General features: G+C 43.1%; 1 protein-coding gene across 3 annotated transcripts in view; it reads left to right on the plus strand.

Moving 5' to 3' along the window:
- The window catches only part of LOC121282197 (protein Shroom4-like), a 149,076-nt gene that overhangs the window by 59,863 nt on the left and 66,734 nt on the right, over nucleotides 1-22,479 (plus strand). Inside the window, exon 1 of one of the 3 annotated variants that reach the window (XM_041195775.1) lies at nucleotides 15,943-16,441. The exons of 1 other annotated variant lie outside the window; for it this stretch is intronic. The gene's annotated coding sequence lies outside the window, so the exon portion shown is untranslated. Of the gene's footprint in view, nucleotides 1-15,942; nucleotides 16,442-22,479 lie in introns of those variants that run through there. One more of the 3 variants, XM_041195776.1, reaches the window with a different exon arrangement.

A 22,479-nucleotide genomic window follows, 5' to 3' on the forward strand; every position in this document is an offset into this window, starting at 1 on the left:
TTTAATTTCACTTAATATTTTTGTACATGCGGAGAAGGCAGATTTTCATTCCATTAGTCTAGACGTGATTTGATCCCAGGTTCCAAAGGTGAAGGATCATTATCATCATTCAAGTGGGCTGTGTCATACAATTCTCTGGCTATTTGATGGATCACTGTAAGATAAAGGTTTGGACTAGCCTGCTTTTCCAGCTAAAACAACCAAGGGTATGTTCAGCATAAACAAGTCTCGGAAATTGCGCAAGTCTTTTCTTCTGGGCATGCAATGGTCTTAGACTATTGGAATTTGGATTCTGTTTAATAGTTAGCAAAATAGATTGAGTTGTAGCTAGCAGCTGTTTCTTTAAACTACTTAGCCCTTTTACGGAGGAAAGCCCCTGGTTGGACAGAGTTCAAGAATGTATTTTTCATGTTTTTTGTTTGAATTCTGGTTGAGTTTTATATTTAATTTGATTCAATACTCTTGAGAGAGTAAGGAAACTGAATTCTCCTTCTTGTTTCTGCTTGGGGCTCTGTTCAGGGTTAGCAAAAAGGCACTATACATTGGTTATATTGGGTTTGTTCAAATGTGAAGCTCAAATGTTTCTAATTGGGTTGGCTTCTACATTCCACTGGCCCTGATCTCTACCTCTCCATTGATACAATTTGATTGTTCTATTGGTGCTCACCATCATCGGTGATGGTAATGAAAACTTTGAACCGTCACTGCTTCTGCTACATGAACCTTTGAAGCTGGGAGATGTTCGAAATGTTTGTGATGCTTTACACAAACTTTTAGGAAACTAGAAGCGAGAAGAGAGATGTGGGTTGGGAGAGGGGCTCTGAATAATCACATATGAAGAAACTGATGATCTTTAGTTTCTCCAGTCAGCTCTTTTAACTCAATTCCTTGACTCCAGGGTCAGCCTTGATGCTCTTCCGTACTCTGCTTCCAGCAGCACTCAGTGTGTAGTCTCACCAGAACACTACAGTGTTAGCATATTTGTATTTTGCTTTGTACCAAACTGATCTAGAAACTTAATTCAGCATTTAATCTGAAACAAAAACAGAAAATGCTGGAAAAACTAGCAGGCCTAGCAGTATCTGTGGAGAGAGAAACAGAGTTAATGTTTCAAGTCCGTATGATCCTTCTTCAGAGCCAGAAGAACTTAGCTCTGGAGAAGGATCATACAGACTCGAAATGTTAACTCTGTTTCTTTCTCCACAGATGCTGCTAGACCTGCTGAGCTTTTCCAGCACTTTCTGTTTTTGTTTCAGATTTCCAGCATCTGCAGTATTTTGCTTTTATAACAGCATAATTTACCTTGTTTGTTGAAGTTATGTTATTATTCTGTACGTGTCAAATCTTAATTATTCCCAAATTCATCTTAGATTCAGTTTTACCTATTTTTGCCACAAAATATATCCGTGCTGTAATTTCTTCCCTTCCTTTTCTGAAGGTGCTGACTCTCTTACTAGTCATAGAGTCCTTATGGTACAGAAGGAGGCCATTAATTTGGCCCAAGAAGTCTAAGCCATCTTTCTGCAGATAGATCCAGTCAGTCGCATTTCCCTGCTCTATCTCTGTAGCCCTGCAAGCTTATTTCATGTGAGCCCTATCCAACTTCCTTTTGAAGGACTCTGCTTCCACTGTCCTCTTAAGCAGCGGGTTCTTGGTCATTATCACTTGCTGCATTATAAAGTTCTTCCTCATGCACCTGTCCCCCACATCTTGTGCCCAAAATCTTAAATATGTGTCCCTCTAATCCTTGTACCATCAGCTAATGGGAACAGCTTTTCTTTGTCTAACTTATCTAAACCTGTCGCCACTCAATTTCCTTTAGTCCAAGGAGAATAACCCTAACTTCTCCAACCTAACATTGTAGCGAAAATCCCTCATCCTTGGAACCATTTGGTTAAATCACCTCTGCACCCTCTCAAAGGACCTCCACATCTTTCCTAAAGTATGGTGACTAGAAATAGATGGAATACTCTAGTTGCAACCTAAACAGGGCTTTATAAAGGTTCAGCATAACTTCCCTATGATGCAGTTGTCTTGTTGGTCTGTGTTTGGGTTTTGGAAATGCAGTACTGTACTGACTAACTGGCTTGCCATAGTCATGTGACTCCATGAGGCACTCTGCCTCTGGGAGCAGACATCTTTGGATCAGTTCAATGAAGACTTCTCACAGACACACGCTAAAGAAGACTGCTGCCTTTCTACTTGAAACATGGTGTACCAAAATGAAGAAAAAGTAGTTTTTTAAACCCTGCAAAAGGAGCAGAGAAGACAGAGAACCCAGGAACACAGGTTAAAAGCTGCAAAAAAAAAGCTACTAAAAAGAACAAAGGAAAACAAAGGCTGCAAGTGAGACAGCTCAGAAAGGCACACAGAAAAATATAGATCTGCAAAAAATGCTGCTGAAAAAGGACAAAAGAAGAAAACACAGGTTGCAAGTGAAATTACTAGCTGCAGAGATTAAAGACAAAGGAAACACAGACAGAGGCTGCAAGTAAAAAAATACTTAATGAGTAAACAACCGCTGCAGTAAATTTTCCAATCTCATCCCCAGTAACATTGCCAGTTTTGCCATGCATGATTTTTCAGTTTTCCCACTCTGGCAAAACTGCAATTGCAACAGACTTGAACAAACCTGAACCGGTAAGAGTAGTTAACACTGTTGGGGAAGGACTGCTACAAAGTATATGCCACCTTAACCTAACAGATGAGCAAAGAAAAAAGACGACAGAGATTTTGAAAGCCTTCTATGCACGTTTTGAATCCCGAATGAATGTTACATATGAACAATATGTATCCAACACTAGAGTTCAGAGTGAAAATGAGACCATTGAACGATATGTGATGGCAGTAATGCAGCTAGCAAAACAGGTGAATTTGGACAACTAAAAGATGATCTGATTAAAAATAGAATGGTCCCAAGCATGAGAGAACCCTCGGTGAGAACACGTCTACTGAAAGACGAGAAACTGATGCTAAAGAAAGTGATAGATGTGTCAAAATGCAGAAGTTATGAAATGTCAGCTAGAGTATACATATGGCATAGCAGACCAGGAGATACACTATGCTGAGAAACAGTCCAGAAGCAGATAAAGGGCAGGATGCAAATACTGCAGAAGACAGCATGCACAGGAGATGGAGAATTGCCCAGCAAGGGGAAAGCAGTGTTTTAACTGCAAGAAGCAAAATCATTTCGGCCACAAGTGCTTGACCAGAAAAAAGCAAAATAAGCTGATACAGATAGCCACTGCAGAGACATCAGCAGATGAGCCTGATGAAAAACTATATAAGATACAACAGGTTGCTTCTGTCAAGTCTATTGGAGACAAATGGTTTGCAACTGTTACTCTTCTTCTGGGATTATCATTGTATCAAGCAGGATAGACACGTGTGCATCCTACAACAACATGATCTTCACAGACCCATGCAAAGTAGTCCAACAGGGTGAATTGAAAATTAAGCCCTCGAAAGCAGGATTGAGGTTACACAATGGTACAGTACTCAGACTGAGAGGATAAATGAGTCTGACCACCCAATGCAATGGCAAGGAGGAAAATCTAGAGTTTCAGATCATAAAAGAGGTGCAATGGCCACTTATTTCAGCTGAAGCAAGTCTAAAGCTTGGACTGGTTACCCTAAACATGCCAACAGAGATTCCCATTGTGTTACATCACACAAAACCATTGATGGCAGAACAGATCCTAGAGGAGTACAAAGATGTATTTAGAGGATTGGGATGTTCACAAGGTGAATAACATCTAGAAGTAGATGAGAGTGTAAGGCAAATTTAGCATCTGCTGAGAAGAGTTCCCGCTGCCCTCAAGTCAAGCCTAAAATACAATATTGAAGAGCTGGAAAAGAAGGGAGTATTCAATAAAGTGACAACTCCTACATACTGGATTAGCGCCATGATAGCAGTGAAACAACCTGGAAAGCTGTGAGTTTGCTTAAACCTAAAGGCTCTAAAGAGTGCTCTCTATCCCATGCTAACCATTGGAGGAATTTTGCCATCATTTGCCATGGCAAAGATCTTTGCTATCCTAGATGCGAAGGATGGTAACTGGCAAGTGAAGCTGGATGAAAGCTGCTTTGTAACTACATTCTGGATGCCGTTCAGGAGATAGAGATGGTTGCGCATGCTGTTTGTTATTTCCATGGCTCCAGTAGAGTATCAATGCAGACAGCATGAGACAGTCATTGATTTTCCCAGAGTGGAAACCTTAGTGGATGTTCTACAGTCTATGGATGTGGAGACACAATGGAAGAAGTCATAGTTGACCATGGTCAGAACTTAATATGACTGCTGGAGGGAGCTCTCCAGATGAACCTGAAGCTGAACAGGAAAGATGCAACTGAAGATGCCTAAAGTCAAGTACATAGGTCATGTATTGATCGCAAAATGTCTTCGTCTGGATCCTGGCAAGGTGAGAGCTGTAGCAGCGGTGAGGCGAACGACAGACATGAAAGCAGTGCAAGGATTTGTTGGATTCATGAACTATCCAGCAAGATTTTTGCCGAATTTGTCAGCAGAGTGTGAACCCATTACGTAAGTTAACTAATATTGAGCACATCTAGCACCGACACATACAAGGTGATCCTTGAGTGGAGAAACACACTGACTGAAGGCATGAAAAGCAGTCCTGTCCAGAACTGGCATCACACCACAGGCAAACTACTTTTCTAATAGTAAAACAGCTACTGGAACCAGAAGGAGTAACAGGTATGAGTGAAAAGATCAAGGTGAAACAACAGCCAACCATCGCCAGAGCTGAGCATTGGAGAGCCAACCAGGGTGTAAACTTTCAATGCACTCAACAGGAGTCAGCCCAAGTGGAAACTTGACACGTGCAAAGAAATTGTCACCTCAGTTGCTCGCAGTAGAAGTGAACAGCCAAATAAACTAGCACAACCCCAGGCAGAACAACTAGTGATAAAAACAAAAAACTGCGGATGCTGGAAATACAAAACAAAAACAGAATTACCTAGAAAAACTCAGCAGGTCTGGCAGCATCGGCGGAGAAGAAAAGAGTTGACGTTTCGAGTCCTCATGATACTTCGACAGAACTAGGTGAATCCCAGGGAGGGTTGAAATATAAGCTGGTTTAAGGTGGTGGTCCGGGGGTGGGGGGGGGGAGGTGTGGTTGTAGGCAAAAGCAGTGATAGAAGCAGATCATCAAAAGATGTCACTGACAGCAGGACAAAAGAACACATAGGTGTCGAAGTTGGTGATATTAACTAAACGAATGTGCTAATTAAGAATGGATGGTAGGGCAGTCAAGGTATAGCTCTAGTGGGGGTGGGGGGAGCGTAAAAGATTTAAAAATATTTAAAAATAATGGAAATAGGTGGGAAAAAGAAAAATCTATATAATTTATTGGAAAAAACAAAAGGAAGGGGGAAGAAACAGAAAAGGGGGGGTGGGGATGGAGTGGGGAGGTCAAGACCTAAAGTTGTTGTATTCAATATTCAGTCTGGAAGGCTGTAAAGTGCCTAGTCGGAAGATGAGGTGTTGTTCCTCCAGTTTGCGTTGGGCTTCACTGGAACAATGCAGCAAGCCAAGGACAGACATGTGGGCAAGAGAGCAGGGTGGAGTGTTGAATTGGCAAGCGACAGGGAGGTTTGGGTCATTCTTGCGGACAGACCGCAGGTGTTCTGCAAAGCGGTCGCCCAGTTTACGTTTGGTCTCTCCAATTTAGAGGAGACTGCATTGGGAGCAACGAATACAGTAGACTAAGTTGGGGGAAATGCAAGTGAAATGTTGCTTCACTTGAAAGGAGTGTTTGGGCCCTTGGACGGTGAGGAGAGAGGAAGTGAAGGGGCAGGTGTTACATCTTTTGCGTGGGCATGGGGTGGTGCCATAGGTGGGGGTTGGGGGGTAGGGGGTGATGGAGGAGTGGACCAGGGTGTCCCAGAGGGAACGATCCCTACGGAATGCCGACAGTGGGGGTGAAGGGAAGACGTGTTTGGTGGTGCCATCATGCTGGAGTTGGCGGAAATGGCGGAGGATGATCCTTTGAATGCGGAGGCTGGTGGGGTGATAAGTGAGGACAAGGGGGACCCTATCATGTTTCTGGGAGGGAGGAGAAGGCGTGAGGGCGGATGTGCGGGAGATAGGCCGGACACGGTTGAGGGCCCTGTCAACGACCGTGGGTGGAAAACATCAGTTAAGGAAGAAGGAGGACATGTCAGAGGAACTGTTTTTGAAGGTAGCACCATCGGAACAGATGCGACGGAGGCGAAGGAACTGAGAGAATGGAATGGAGTCCTTACAGGAAGTGGGGTGTGAGGAGCTGTAGTCAAGGTAGCTGTGGGAGTCGGTAGGCTTGTAATGGATATTGGTGGACAGTCTATCACCAGAGATTGAGACAGCGAGGTCAAGGAAGGGAAGGGAAGTGTCAGAGATGGACCACGTGAAATTGATGGAGGGGTGGAGATTGGAAGCAAAATTAATAAATGTTTCCAAGTCCTGACGAGAGCACGAAGCAGCACCGAAGTAATCATCGATGTACCGGAGAAAGTGTTGTGGAAGGGGGCCGGAGTAGGACTGGAACAAGGAATGTTCCACATACCCCATAAAGAGACAGGCATAGCTGGGGCCCATGCGGGTACCCATAGCCACACCTTTTATTTGGAGGAAGTGAGAGGTGTGGCTATGGGTACCCGCATGGGCCCCAGCTATGCCTGTCTCTTTATGGGGTATGTGGAACATTCCTTGTTCCAGTCCTACTCCGGCCCCCTTCCACAACACTTTCTCCGGTACATCGATGATTACCTCGGTGCTGCTTCGTGCTCTCGTCAGGACTTGGAAACATTTATTAATTTTGCTTCCAATCTCCACCCCTCCATCATTTTCAGGTGGTCCATCTCTGACTCTTCCCTTCCCTTCCTTGACCTCGCTGTCTCAATCTCTGGTGATAGACTGTCCACCAATATTCATTACAAGCCTACCGACTCCCACAGCTACCTTGACTACTGCTCCTCACACCCCGCTTCCCGTAAGGACTCCATCCCATTCTCTCAGTTCCTTCGCCTCCGTCGCATCTGTTCCGATGATGCTACCTGCAAAAACAGTTCCTCTGACATGTCCTCCTTCCTTAACCGAGGTTTTCCACCCACGGTCGTTGACAGGGCCCTCAACCGTGTCCGGCCCATCTCCCGCGCATCCGCCCTCACGCCTTCTCCTCCCTCCCAGAAACATGATAGGGTCCCCCTTGTCCTCACTTATCACCCCACCAGCCACCACATTCAAAGGATCATCCTCCGCCATTTCTGCCAACTCCAGCATGATGCCACTACCAAACACATCTTCCCTTCACCCCCACTGTCGGCATTCTGTAGGGATCGTTCCCTCCGGGACACCCTGGTCCACTCCTCCATCACCCTCTACCCCCCAACCCCCACCTATGGCACCACCCCATGCCCACGCAAAAATGTAACACCTGCCCCTTCACTTCCTCTCTCCTCACCGTCCAAGGGCCCAAACACTCCTTTCAAGTGAAGCAACATTTCACTTGCATTTCCCCCAACTTATTCTACTGCATTCGTTGCTCCCAATGCAGTCTCCTCTAAATTGGAGAGACCAAATGTAAACTGGGCGACCGCTTTGCAGAACACCTGCGGTCTGTCCGCAAGAATGACCCAAACCTCCCTGTCGCTTGCCATTTCAACACTCCACCCTGCTCTCTTGCCCACATGTCTGTCCTTGGCTTGCTGCATTGTTCCAGTGAAACCCAACGCAAACTGGAGGAACAACACCTCATCTTCCGACTAGGCACTTTACAGCCTTCCAGACTGAATATTGAATTCAACAACTTTAGGTCTTGACCTCCCCCCTCCATCCCCACCCCCCCTTTTCTGTTTCTTCCCCCTTCCTTTTGTTTCTTCCAATAAATTATATAGATTTTTCTTTTTCCCACCTATTTCCATTATTGAACAACTAGTGAAGCTGTCCTTTCACTGCATTGGGTGGTCAGCAAGAAGGGATCTCACCAGCTGATAAAAACAAAAAACTGGGGATGCAGGAAATCCAAAACAAAAACAGAATTACCTGGAAAAACTCAGCAGGTCTGACAGCATCAGCGGAGAAGAAAAGAGTTGACGTTTCGAGTCCTCATGACCCTGCTGCCAGACCTGCTGAGTTTTTCCAGGTAATTCTGTTTTTGTTTTCTCACCAGCTGTACTGAGTATGGAACCACTATCAATCCCAGAGATTCACATGTCCTCAGCCAGAGCAATGGGATAACAGTCACCAAGGCGACAAGTGCCACAGGAACCACACTCTCCGGACAAGGGACATACCCAGACGAACAGCCAATTTCAGTGCTTGCACGTTCCATTAAGAGACTTGCTCAGTTTAAAGATTATGTGCAGAGACTGAATAGTAAGCCAAACAGTTCTCAATGCATGAGAACAGAGGGTATATAGTGGTAATTTAGGAAACTCTCAGTCATGCAGGATCGTGAATGCAAATGTGTCTTTTCATTGGGAAAAAAGGGGCTGTTTGTATCTTAATGTATGAAACAGGGATGCTTGGGTTTTGGAAATGCAATGCTGTGCTGACTAACTGGCTTGCCATAGTCATGTGACTCTGCCATGAGGTTCTCTGCTTCTGGGGGCAGACATCTTAAGATCAGTTCAATAAAGACCCCTCTCAGATACACATTAAAGAAGCCTGCTGCCCTTATACTTGAAACATTGGTACCCAACTTGTGTTGACATTTTCCATGAATTGGCTATTCCACCTTGTAAAGCATCATAGCTGATGCCTATTCTGTTCTTGCATAGCATTCATTTTTGCACTGTTTCTAGCAGAGGGTCACTAAGGAAAATTGGGTAGGATTCCTGGCTGGATTTTCTACTCCCTGGCCTTGTGGTCACTGGAGTCCATTATAGTGCCCCAATTTTTGCCACAGCTGAAAGCAGCTAACAGATCAAGGGTCAAACGATGGGCTTTGTGGTCAGCACCACCATATATTAGTATTTTAGAGTTACAATGCTTTAAAAGTAGATTGTACCTCCTAATATCTTATTTAATGTTGTTCATACAAAGCCTAATCTCTCCAGAGTACTTGAATGTGTTGTCGCCTCCCAAATCCATGAATGTGACAATGGTAAACTTTCCCTCCTCGTCCTTCTCGACCTTTCTGCAGCCTTTGACATGGCTGACCACACCATCTTCCTCGAGCACCTCTCCGCTGTCTTGCAGCTGGGTAGAAACATACATAGAAACTAGGAGCAGGAGTAGGCCATTCGGCCCTTCGAGCATGCTCCGCCATTCATTATGATCATGGCTGATCATCCAACTCAATAGCCTGCTCCCTCTTTCTCCCCGTACCCTTTGATCCCTTTCACCCCAAGAGCTATATCCAACTCCTTCTTGAAAACATACAATGTTTTGGCCTCAACTACTTTCTGTGGTAGCGAGTCCACAGGCTCACCACTCTCTGGGTGAAGAAATTTCTCCTCATCTCAGTCCTAAATGGTCTACCCCGTATCCTCAGACTGTGACCCCTGGTTCTGGACTCCCCCACCATCGGGAACATCCTTCCCACATCTACCCTGTCCAGTCCTGTTAGAATTTTATGGGTTTCTATGAGATCCCCCTCATTCTTCTGAACTCCAGCGAATATAATCCTAACCGACTCAATCTCTCTTCATATGTCAGCCCCGCCATCCCAGGAATCAGTTGGGTAAACCTTCGCTGCACTCCCTCTATAACAAGAACATGCTTCCTCAGGTAAGGAGACCAAAACTGCACACGCTATTCCAGATGTGGTCTCACCAAGGCGCTGTACAATTGCAGCAAGACATCCTTGCTCCTGTGCTCGAATCCTCTGGCTATGAAGGCCAACATACCATTTGCCTTCTTTTTCGCCTGCTGCACCTGCATGTTTACCTTCAGCAGCTGGTGTATGAGGACACTCAGGCCTCGTTGCACATTCCCCTCTCTCAATTTATAGCCATTCAGATAATAATCTGCCTTCCTGTTTTTGCTATCAAAGTGGATAGCCTCACATTTATCCACATTATACTGCACCTGCATGCATTTGCCCACTCAGCTTGTCCAAATCACACTGAAGCATCTCTGCATCCTCCTCACAGCCCACCCTCCCACCCAGCTTTGTGCCATCTGCAAATTTGGAGATATTACATTTAGTTCCCTCATCTAAATCATTAATATGTACTGTGAATAGCTGGGATCCCAGCACCATTCCCTGCGGTATCCCACTAGTCACTGCCTGCCATTCGGAAAAAGACCAGTTTGTTCCTACTCTGTTTCCTGTCTGCCAACCAGTTTTCCATCCATCTCGATACACTACCCCCAATCCCATGCACTTTACTTTTACACACCATTCTCTTATGTGGGACTTTGTCAAAAGCCTTCTGAAAGTCTAAATAAACCACATCCATCAGCTCCCCCTCATCAACTACTAGTTACATACTCAAAATTCCAGCAGATTTGTCAAGCATGATTTCCCTTTCATAAGTCCGATTCTGCCACTGTTTTCCAAGTACTCAGCTATTAATTCTTTTATAATGGACTCTAGAATTTCCCCACCATCGACGTCAGGCTAACTGGTCTATAATTCCCTGTTTTCTCTCTACCTCAGTGGGGTTACATTAGCTACCCTCCAATCTGTAGGAACTGTTCCAGAGTCTATAGAATCTCGGAAGATGACCACCAATGCATCCACTATCTCTAGGGCCACTTCCTTAAGTACTCTGGGATGTAGATTATCAAGCCCTGGGGATTTATTGGCCTTCGACTCCATCAATTTCCCCAACACCATTTCCCTACTAATACTGATTTCTTTCAGTTCTTCCGTCTCTCTAAACCCTGTGTTCCCCAACATTTCTGTTAATTTATTTATGTTCTCCTTTGTGAAGACAGAATCAAAGTATGTATTTAGTTGATCAGCCATTTCTTTGTTCTCCATTATAAATTCCCCTGTTTCTGACTGTAAGGGACCTACATTTGTCTTCAGCATTCTTTTTATCTTCACATACCTATAGAACCTTTTACAGTCAGTTTTTTATGTTCCCTGCAAGCTTACTCTCATATTTTATTTTCCCCTTCTTAATCCTCCTTTGCTGAATTCTAAACTGCTCCCACTCCTCAGGTCTGTTGTTTTTTTCTGGCCAATTTGTATGCCTCTTCCTTGGATCTAATACTATCTCTAATTTCCCTTGTAAGCTATGGTTTGGCCACCTTTCCTGTTTTACTTTGTGCCAGACAGGAATAAACAACTGTTGCAGTTCGCCCATGTGTTTTTTGAATGTTTGCCGTTACCTATCCACCCTTGAAGTAATGTTTCCCAATCCATCATGGCCAACTCGTGCCTCATACCATTGTACTTTCCTTTATTAAGATTCAGGACCCTAGTCTCATAATCAACTACATCACTCTCCATCATGATGAAGAATTCTATCGTATTATGGTCGCTCATCCACAAGGGGCCTCGCACAACTAGATTGCCAATTATTCCTTTTTCCTTACACAATACCCAGTCTAGGATGGCCTGTTTTCCAGTTGGCCCCTCAACATATTGGTCCAGAAAACAATCCCATGTACACTCCAGGAATTCCTCCTCAATGGTATTGTTACTAATTTGATTTGCCCAATCTATATGCAGATTAAAGTCACCCATAATTACAGATGTTCCTTTATTGCATGCATCTCTAATTTCCCAACATCATCACTACAGCTTGGGGGTCTATATACTATCCCCACTAACTTTTTTTGCCCCTTAGTGTTTCTCAGCTCTACCCATACAAATTCTACAATGTTGGAGCTGATATCTTTCCTCACTATTGTGTAAATTTCCTCTTTAACCAGCAATGGAACAACACAGCCTTTTCTTTTTTGTCTGTCCTTCCTAAATACTGAATACCCCTGGATGTTCAGTTCCCATCCCTAGTCACCCTGCAGCCATGTCTCCGTAATCCCGACTATAAAATACCTGTTTACATCTATTTGCAAGGTTAACTACTCCACTTTATTGTGAATGCTCCTCATGTTAAGACACAAAGCCTTAAGGCTTGTCTTTTTAACATTACTTGTCCCGTTCCCACTGTTTTTCACTGAGGCCCGGTTTGATTCTTGCCCTTGATTTCTCTGCCTATCACTTTTCTTATTCCCCTTTCTGTCTTTTGCTCTTGTCCTTGATTCCCCTTCCTCTGACTCCTTGCATAGGTTCCCAACCCCCTGCCATTTTAGGTTGAACCGTCCCCAACTATTCTAGCAAATATTCCCCCTAGGACATCAGTCCCGGTCCTGCCCAGGTGTAACCCGTCCAGTTTGTACTGGTCCCACCCCCCCCAGAACCGGTCTCAATGTCCCAGGAATCTGAAACCCTCCACCTCACACTATCTCTTCAGCCACGTATTCATCTGATATATCCTGCTATTTCTACTCTGATTAGCACGTGGCACTGGTAGTAATCCTGAGATCACCACCTTTGAGGTCCTACTTTTGAACTTACTTCCTAACTCCCTATTTTCTGCTTTTAGGACCTCATCCTTTTTTTTTACCTTTTTTTATCGTTTGTACCAATGTGTACCATGACCACTGGCTGTTCACCTTCCCCCTTCAGAATGTCCTGTAGCCGCTCTGAGACATCCTTAACCCTAGCACCAGGGAGGCAACCTACCATCCTGGAGTCTCATTTGCAGCCACAGAAATGCCTATCTATTCCCCTTACAATTGAATCCCCTATAACTATTGTATTCCCACACTTTTTACTCCTCTCCTGTGCAGCAGAGCCAACCGTGGCGCAACGAACTTGGCTGTTGCTGCTTTCCCCAGAGGCCATTCCCCTCAACAGTATCCAAAACGGTATATCTCTTTTGCAGGGGGATAGCCACAGGAGATCCCTGTACTGCCTGCCTAGTCCTCTTGCTCTGCCTGGTGGTCACCCATTCCCTTCCTGCCTGTGGACTCTTTGCCTGTGGTGTGGCCACCTCTCTATATATGCTACCCACCATACTTTCTGCCTTGCAGATGCTTCACAGTATCCCCAGCTGCTGCTCCAGCTCCAAAACCTGGGCTTCCAGGAACTGCAGCTGGAGACACTTCCCCGCACACATGCTGGCCCCGGGCACTGGAAATGTTCCTGGCTTCCCACATAGAGCAGGAGGAGCACACCACAGCTTTGAGCTCTCCTGCCATGACTTACCCCTTTAAATTAAATTAAACCAAACCTTTTGACAAATAATAGCAATTACTCTAGGGCCATTCTTCCCTGTTCCTCATTGTTACTGAATATAGCCCTTACAAATGATGAACCACAAAATAAGACCTTAAGAACTATAAGCGGTAAAAGTAGTAAATACTTACTCAACTGTACTCATGGTGTTCAAAGGATCACCTTGTTCCCATCTCACCAAACTCCCTCAGTCACCTCTGCTTTCCCAGCTCCTTTTCAACTACTTTTCAACACGTACGACTGCTCTCACCTGGTTCCATCATTTATTTTTCTAATTGTAACCAGAGAGCAGTTGCAACGGCTTCTCTTCTTGCTCCCGTAATCTCTTGTGTTCCTCAAGGATCTGTCCTTGCCACCCCTCTATTCCTGAATTACGTTTTGCATCTCGGCAACATCATCGAAAAGCACAGAATCGGTTTTCACATGTGCTGATGACACCCAGCTCTACCTCACCACCATCTTTCTTAAGTCCTCCACTATTGCTAAATTATCAAACAACTTATCTGATATCCATACGGATGAATAAAAAATTCCTCCAATTAAATGTTGGAAAGACTGCTTTTGGTCCCCAATTCAAAGCTGTTCCCTAGCTACTGACTGCATCTCTCCCCCTGGCAACAGTCTGAGAGTAAGCCAGTCTGTTTGCATACATGGAAATGAGCCTTTGACCTCATGCCATCACTAAGGCCACTTATTTCCACCTCCATAACATTGCTGACTTTGCTGTTGTCTCAGCTCATCTGCTGAAACCCTCATTCATGCATTCATTACTTATAGACTCGACTAACGCACTCCTGACTGGAGCCTTTCCTACACTTTCTGCACCTCTCTACTTAACTTTCCTCCTTTAAGACGCTCCTTAAAACTGACTTTTTGACCAAGCCTTTGGTCATCTGACCTATTATCTCCTCATATGGCTGGGTGTCATATTTTGTATTAAAATGCTTCTGTAGAATGCCTTGGGACATTTGATTACAATAAAAGTTATTAGAATGTGAATGGCACCGTTGGTAGTGCTTCTGCTTCTGAGCTGGGAGGCCCTGGGTTCGAGTTCCACTCCAGGACTTGTTGGCTACAGAAGAGTCCAGCTATTGATGCAGGCATGCTTGCGTGTAACGGTGCTGGTCCCAGGCCCAGATAAACTGGAAGGGTTGGTGTCAGGAAGGGCATCCAACTGTAAAACAACCCGCCAAATCCAAAAAATATGATCGTTGATATGAAGGGTGATCACCCAGCATTGTGGCTACCATATGTAACACGGGAAAAGCCAAAAGTGGAAGCAACTAAGCAGTAAATATAAGTTGTTGTCATATTTCTTCTTATCCAATGTGTCCAAATGTTGTCTTACATGATGGCTTATTTTCTTCAAGACTAGTTGCAGCTATATTGTGAGATAACAGGATGTTTCCTGTTGTGAATACATTAGCTAGCTTGATTTGGATATTCCTGCCAAAGCACTTATAGAATTGATAGGGTTTGAACACAAAATTGGGCACAGAATTGGAACAATGAGGTAAAGAATTACACTGCCTTTTTTAGAATTTGACGACTGTATGATGTGGATGGTTCAGCTGTTTGGGCTGTAACGTCCCGCTACATTCTTCATCCTTGAAAGCCATTTTTCAGTTATCTACATATCCATGGTGGAGGTTCCTATGTTACCATATGATAATCGACAAATGAACCTTTTCTATCCCTATGAGAGTAGCCAAAAATCACCAGGAGGTAAAAAAAATGAGGTGGAACTTTTTAAAAACTTTTTCATGGCAGTGGGCTTCATTGATAAGGCCAGAATTTGTTGTCCACTCATAATTGCCCTTGAGAAGATGATGCTAAGCTGCCTTCTTCAATCACCTAGTCCATCTGGTGTAGGAATACCCACAGTGCTGTTAGGAAGTGAGTTCCAGGATTTTGACCTAGCAACTGTGAAGAAACAGCAATATAGTTCCAAGTCAGGATGGTGTGTGGCTTGGAGGGGAGCTTGCAAATGGTAGCGTTCCCATGTATCTGCTGCCCTTGGTTTTCTAGGTGGTGGAAGTTATGTGTTTGGAAGGTGCTGTCGAAGGAAGCTTGACTAGTTGCTGCAGTGCATCTTGTGTGTAGTATATGATGCTGCCACGGTGTGTTTGTGGTGGAGGAAGTGAATGTTTGAGGTGGTGGTTGGGATGGCAATCAAGCAAGCAGGCTGCATTGTCCTGGTTGGTGTTGAATTTCTTGAGGTGTTGTTGGAGCTGCAATCATCCAGGCAAGTATTCCATCACACTCCTGACTTGTGCCTTGTAGATGGTAGACAGGCTTTGGGGAGCCAGGAGATGAGTCACTTGTAGAATTCCCAGCCTCTGATCTTCTCTTAGCCAAATATGCTGGTCCAGTTCAGTTTCTGATCAATAGTAACCCCTAGGATGTTGGCAGAGCTAGACTAAAGGCAAACAATGTTTTTGTATGTTTTGGCTTTTTAAAAAAATGTTAGTTTTTTTCAGATCCAAGTTCAGAACTGCTGGCCTGGGGCCACAACCTAATTGAACTTGAGCATCAGTTCCTTATGGCTGTGATGACAGCAGTTCTCTTCATTTCTTGCATTTTTCTGGGCGACAGGAAGGGTTTGCGTTTACAAAACTTTTCACGCTGTTTTTTTAAAAATCTTTTCCGGGCATTGTTTCTTTGCTGTTTCTATCTCAGTTCCTGTATTATAATCAGATTTTTTTAAAAGGGGCTGTAAAACAATCATTATCTGATTTGGAACTGAACATGATGAAAGGGTGAAATGAACTCAATTTAAAATGGAGTGAGGGAAACTCTTTTGCTGTACTCGCAATGATTGGCTGCAACAAGCTTGCAAAAAAAATTTGATTGTTCTGTAAGTTTTCCGTTTACTGCCCTATGTTGTCCAAATCAAAAAACCAGAGTTGCATAGCCTGATTGTTCGTGCAGTATTTTGCTGTTTTAAGATTTCTGCTCATGGCCAGCGGCTGACTAGAGATCTTCTTTACTTCTTACTATTGAGTTATATATCTCTTGTTGGAAACCTTGCCAGTAGATTATAGTGCCATAAGGGCACAGATTTCATGAAATTGCCGTGAGGCTGTGCAAAAAATCATGACACACAGGGTTTGACAGACTGCGAGCGAGTTACAGGACAGGCAGTGAAGAGCAGGCTCGATATCGAGGAGCAGACTGGACTCTTGTGGAAAACTGCTGCGGTACTACTGAAAGCAGGGCAAGTGCAGAGAATTCTAGTGGTGAGTGTTAAATGCAAGTGTAGGTATTGACACAAAGCATCACTTGAGTTGTCATCTGAAATGTAGTTGCTCAAACTTATTTTTGAAATGAATATTTTAAATATGTTTTTTAAAAATTCTAACCCATCAATTTTGATGCAAATAAGAAATTGTTGATAAAGTGTTTTTGACATTATTTATCTGAAGTAATTTAAGTTAAACCAAATGTTATTAGGATTGTCATGGATTTTTTTTAACTACTTTTCCTTGAATTGTGGAAAACATCCACTAGTACAGTTAATTTGTAAAATTAAATTTGGGCTGTATCTGGAGGCAGCATTTTGAACCATACAGTGTAAGAGTGAAATACCTGTGGCTACAAACATACCACTAGTGATGTTAATGGGATCAATTTTAAGTGATAAATTATGTGTATCATACAAGAATGTTGCACAACATTAAATTCTATTGTCTCAAGTGTGGTTAATCTTTTCCTGCTTCAGTATATTGGCATTTGCACTGATGTGGTATCCCATCACATCTTTCAGAAATGTATCAAGTGCATCATGTACAGTGAATTACTTTTAAATGCATTGACTGATGTAGGCAAACGTGGCAGCCAAATATGCAGAGCTGACTCTTGTTTATATTAGAGTAGTCAAAAATCACAGGGAAAAGTGAGGACTCGCAATAATAATAAGGGTATAAAAGATTATAAGCACTAGACAGATCCCTGAGAGCACAATGTTCAGCCCATTGATCCTGCAAAGCATGTTTTGGTGTGTTTTATATTTTTCATTAATGATTGTAGTTTGCAGTAGTTTTATTTTCAGTATAAAGCACAGTATTTTTTGCCTTGCCTGTTCTTTGGATCTTTTCACAAGAGTCAAAAGAACAGTTTGGCCAGAAATTACTGTTGGTGATAATAGGTGATGAATGCTATTAAAATAACTTTTTTTTTTTCCTCTGGTATTACAATGGAATGTGGTAACTCATTTTGTTTTAAGTTAATCTTTCTATTTAAAAAAACAAAAACTACTATCAGAAAAAAATGACCATAAATCACTGGATAATCATAAAACCCCAAATGGTTTACTAATGCCCTATTAGAGAAGGAAGCTTGCTGTTCTTACCAGTCTGGCTGATGCATGACCCCAGACGCACAGTAATGTGGCTGACACTTAACTGACACGAACACCAAAGTAATCTAGAAAGCCAGTAAATTGTATTAAACTGCTCAGCGTTTCAGGAAGAAGGCATTCAGCACCACTTTCTCAAGGTAACTCGGGATGGTAATAAATGCTTGCCTAGTCAGTGATGCCAACATCCCAAGAATGAATGAGAAAAAAAAGGGAAACCAAGAAGTGTCATACAACTGTTAAACTTTCATCCACTTTTTCTTACCACTAGCAATTTTTAGCATCATTATTAGAAAATATTTTGAAATAAACAGCAAGTTCTCTTTTTATTCATTCATGGGATGTAAGCATTGCTTGCTAGGCCAGCATTTATTGCTCCTCTCTAATTTGCCTTGAGAAGTAGGTGGTGCGCTGCCTTCTTGAACTGCTGCAGTTCATGTGGTGTAGGTACACCGCACTGTTCATTAGGAAGGGAGTGACAGTGAAGGAACAGTCATATACTTCCGAGCCAGGATTGTGTGTTGCTTGGAGGGGAACTTGCAGGTGGTGCTGTTCCCATGCTTCAGCTGCACCTGCCCTTCTAAGCATTAAAGATCGCGGGCTTAGAATATGCCATTGAAGGAAGCTTGGCGAGTTGCTGCAGTACGTCATGTAGATGGTACACACTGATGCCACTGTGCGTTCGTGGTGGTGAGATTGAAGGTTTGAGATGCTAGATGGGATGCTTATCAAGTGTGCTACTTTGTCCGGGATCATGTAGAACTTTTTGAGTGTTGTTGGAGCTGCACTCATCCAGGCAAGTGGAGAGTATTCCATCACACTCCTGACTTATGCCTTGTAGATGGTGGACAGGCTTTGGAGAGTCAGGAGGTGAGTTACTCTCCACAGAATTCCCAGCCTCCGACCTGCTCTTGTAGCCACTGTATTTATATGGCTGTTCTGGATAAGTTTCTGATCAATGGCAACCCCCAGGGGTTAATCCTCTAGAAGAATTAGAGGGGAAAAAAACTTGATATTTGGATGTCCCTTTTTGTTAGAATTCTGTTCTCAAATTTTGCTGAAATGATATTAATTTGCTGTCATCTCGCCAGAAGTTCCATGAAAATAAATGCAATGTAATTAAAATAGTTCAATCAGAATGGCCTCAATTCTTGTAATCTCATATTACCTATTCTTGGCTGCCACTGGAAAAAATGGGGAGAGATGTGACAGTGATCCATATTTGTCTTGTGAATGTAGGATGCACTGCAGGGTGAGATTTAGTTGGCCTGGTGAAAATTTTCATTTTAGGGGCTCGTGTACCTGGGTGCAGATTTACTATAATTGTTCTGAAGTCCTTACAGCTAATATTTTCAATATCTCGAGTATTGTAATCCTTCTAGGAGAAACTTTAAAAGGCAGAATTGCATTAGGCTCCAGTTTCCCAGAAATTGAACCAAAGTGTCAAAATCAAAATTTTTGAAGCTGCTAATTGCAGCCCTCCCCACCAATCCCACCTATGGAAATCTCATGCTTTCAGTGTCCCCCTGTAGTAAGTTGCAAATCCGCCAGTGCTACAGCTGCCCTTTTGTGTCTTTTAGATTCATGTTACTGCTGTTGACAGTAATGGAATATTTGGAATATCTGCAATTTATGATAAGACCGTGGGTGGAATTTAGTCCAGGGGGTCTCGATGGCAGTCCCAGAAGTCAGCAGGATTCCTAAGTGGATGAGAAGGGGCTGCAGCGGCCGGTCAAAGTGAAGCATGGCGTCTTTCAGATTATGTGGTAGAGATGGGGCCCATTTGCTGCTCTCCAATAATGTCGCTGGTGTCTGCAGATGTCTCCCGTCGGCTTTGCTCCGCTCATGTGTCCAGCACTGTGCTTGCCACTAAAGAATGATGAAGGCTGAGTAACATAGTACATACTGGTATTGAACAAGATTAATATATATGCTGTAACATTACTCAAAATAAAATGTTAGGTGATTATATCGTACAGCACGAAGTTCTGCTCTTTGATCATTTTTGTGGTATCATATTTTTCACACAACGCAGACTCAAATATCAACGGTCGTACTGTACTGAGGTTAGATTAATAAAAATGTCACTGGCTGCTGGCCCACTTTCTGATGCCGCTTGGACTGCTCCATCAGGGCCTCCCTTCTGTCCTGTGCCCCTCAGAATGTAACTTTGCAAACTCCTTCCATCCTGCTTGAAATGACTGACTTCAACCTCCCACTTCAACACCACCAGCTTTCACTTGTTGGTGCCTGTGATTCCTGCTTGTCACTCAATTAATCACCAAAGTTACGTTTAGTTCTGTTCATTAGCATGTATATTATGGTTAACTTGCCTTCTTACCACCTTGCTGTGGGTTTGCCCCCTCCTTGCTGCCCCACCAGCCGTTTAATCCAGTCATCAGTTCCTGCCATTGGGAATCTTTCCTGCCCACTTCCACCTGATCCTAATGTCCTTCCCACCACGAAACCACTTTGGTGGCTTGCACTAAATTCCGCCTCACATTTCACTGCCAGTTGTCTGATACCTATTTTTTTCAGGTTATATAGCTTTTAATTTGGGCTATTTTTCATCTGTTAGCTCTTGGGGCTATGGGTCAGTTTTCTAGATTGGCATGTATGAATTAATGTCACGTTGAGGAATACTTTGCTGAGTTTGTTTTTAATTAGGTTTTTCTTGTTTAATTTTCTTTCTCTCGTGTCCTGTTCTTGCAAGAGAGTCAGCAAGGAGCTGCTCTCAACCATGTGACCAATTACTAGGCTAGGTATTGGCCTGAGACGACTTTGCAGACATTTGTTTCTTTCGCTCCTCCATTCCTGGAGGTGATGAGTGGCACTCGACCAGTTCCATGGATGCAGATAGCCTGAACATACCTAACCCCTGTTGCTCCTCTTGATTTGTAATCCTAGTGTTTCCAGAATAATACGCAATAGGACAAGAGAGCATCTCTTGAGCCTTAATATGCATGCATCTTCCACTAGCTTTTCATGCTCAGTGGTCAGCAGTTCAAATTTTGGCCCTCCATTAGGCCCAGGGACACCTGAGGCTAAACTGTAGGGACCCTCCAGGGCTCAGTGATCAATGGCTACATGGATGAGTTGCCAAAGAGCAACTGGTGCCGTGAAACTACATATCAGGATGGAGTCAACACCACACAGGAGAGGAGAAAATTGCCAAGAAAAAAAAATTTGGATTCTCTTGAAACTAGGAAGAAATCTCATGTCAAATCTGTTTTTTCATTTAAGTTAAACAATTAACAAGTAACACTGATTAAATCAAATGAATCTCTTTCTCTGTTTAAAATGTAAATTGTACGGTAAACATTTCGGTGCACACTCCTCCAGGGAGTTTAAAAATTTTTGTTATGCTGCTTTTTCAATGTTGATCACAAAAAAAAACAATGTGTTTCTTCTTTTTATGGACAGGAGAATTGCAGGAAATAGTTTCTGAGTTGGGCAGTTGAAATATCCTGTGTTTAAAATTTGGAAGAGCCCAGAAAGCTGCTGTGTTTTCTTAAGCCTTGCATTCAGATAGGGCTCTCAAACTCACGCAATCTCCTCACCCCACCCCTTAAAGAAGAAGCTTTGCTTTCAGGATTCCTTTTTAAAAACCAAGCCATTATACCGAGTTATAACTAATTTCTGTATTTTACTGCTTTGTTAAATAAATTTTGTTTTAAATGAGAACTGATGAATGCATGGAGAAATCTGCCTGTGAGAATTCCTGTGTGGGATAAAGTGATGGAATTGAGTTAACCTGAGCATGTGACAACTCCAGTGTAACCAATTCTGTTGATAATATAGCCCTCTTAAATTGAGAACTTTTACATTTGGTACTTCTGTTCAGGTTTTAGGAGAATCATACTTATATATTAGCTCCCTACTTTAGACTCTTAAAACCAACTAGTTTCCTTGGGCAACAATTCTGCAGTTAGCCTATGAAAATGTGACTTTGTTACACTGATGCTGGCATAAGAAAGTTAATTTTAGCATGGTCAATGCACTGTAGTCAAAACCATGACCAATGCTCTCCTACAATCTGATCTTGAGAAGTGTCAAATATAAAAATACTTTCCCTAATTCAGCTCAGCCAGCACCCTGTTGCTGAAATAAAAACAAAACATGCTGGAAATACTCAAGAAGGCCAAGTAGCATCTGTGGAGAAAGAAACGGTTAACATTTTGGACTGATGACCTTGCATTGGAACTAGAAAACGTTAGAGATGTGTTACTGACTATACATCTACTGATGCTACTTCAGCTCCTTCACGTTATCAGTCCCAGAAACCATGTTCATCCAGCACCTACTGTCTGTAGTTGCATTTCCACTTAGGATATAGCCGAATGCAAACATCCAATCAGATTTGAGGCTCCGTGAACCAACTGGATTACAGACCCATGAGAATGTGGTTTGGTGAATCTTGCAACGGACTAAAGATTAGTTTCCATAAAGTAAAAGGAGAGAGCCAATTGTTACTTGCAGGATTCAACAACATTTCGTGAGTCTGGCCCTGACTTGCAGCCTAGAAGTGAGCAACAGACTCTCCTGAACATAAGTGCACAGTTAGAAACACTTCATGCGCAGTCCAGCTCCCTGCAATACCAAGCTTGCTAACTCCTTCCAGCCAGCACAATGTTTTACTGGTGCACCTATGCTGGTTTTAGTTCAGTTCCCTCATTATGACCTCTGATGTTTGGAAATGCCAAAATTGAGATTTATTATCAAAAAAGTGAGACTGATGGCAGACTTTTTAAACCTATCAGAGTTTTTATTCTTCAGAGTAATGTACATCAAAATGTGCCATTTTTAGCAACGATGGCACCTTTATGGCTTGTGCACTACCCAGCTCAGTAACACAGCCAGCACCTGTGTTACTATCTCCCTTACATCATCAGACTTAGTAACCCAAACTCTGTCAATTTC

This window comes from Carcharodon carcharias, chromosome 9 (genome assembly GCF_017639515.1).
Source record: "Carcharodon carcharias isolate sCarCar2 chromosome 9, sCarCar2.pri, whole genome shotgun sequence".
Classification (NCBI taxonomy): Eukaryota; Metazoa; Chordata; class Chondrichthyes; order Lamniformes; family Lamnidae; genus Carcharodon; species Carcharodon carcharias.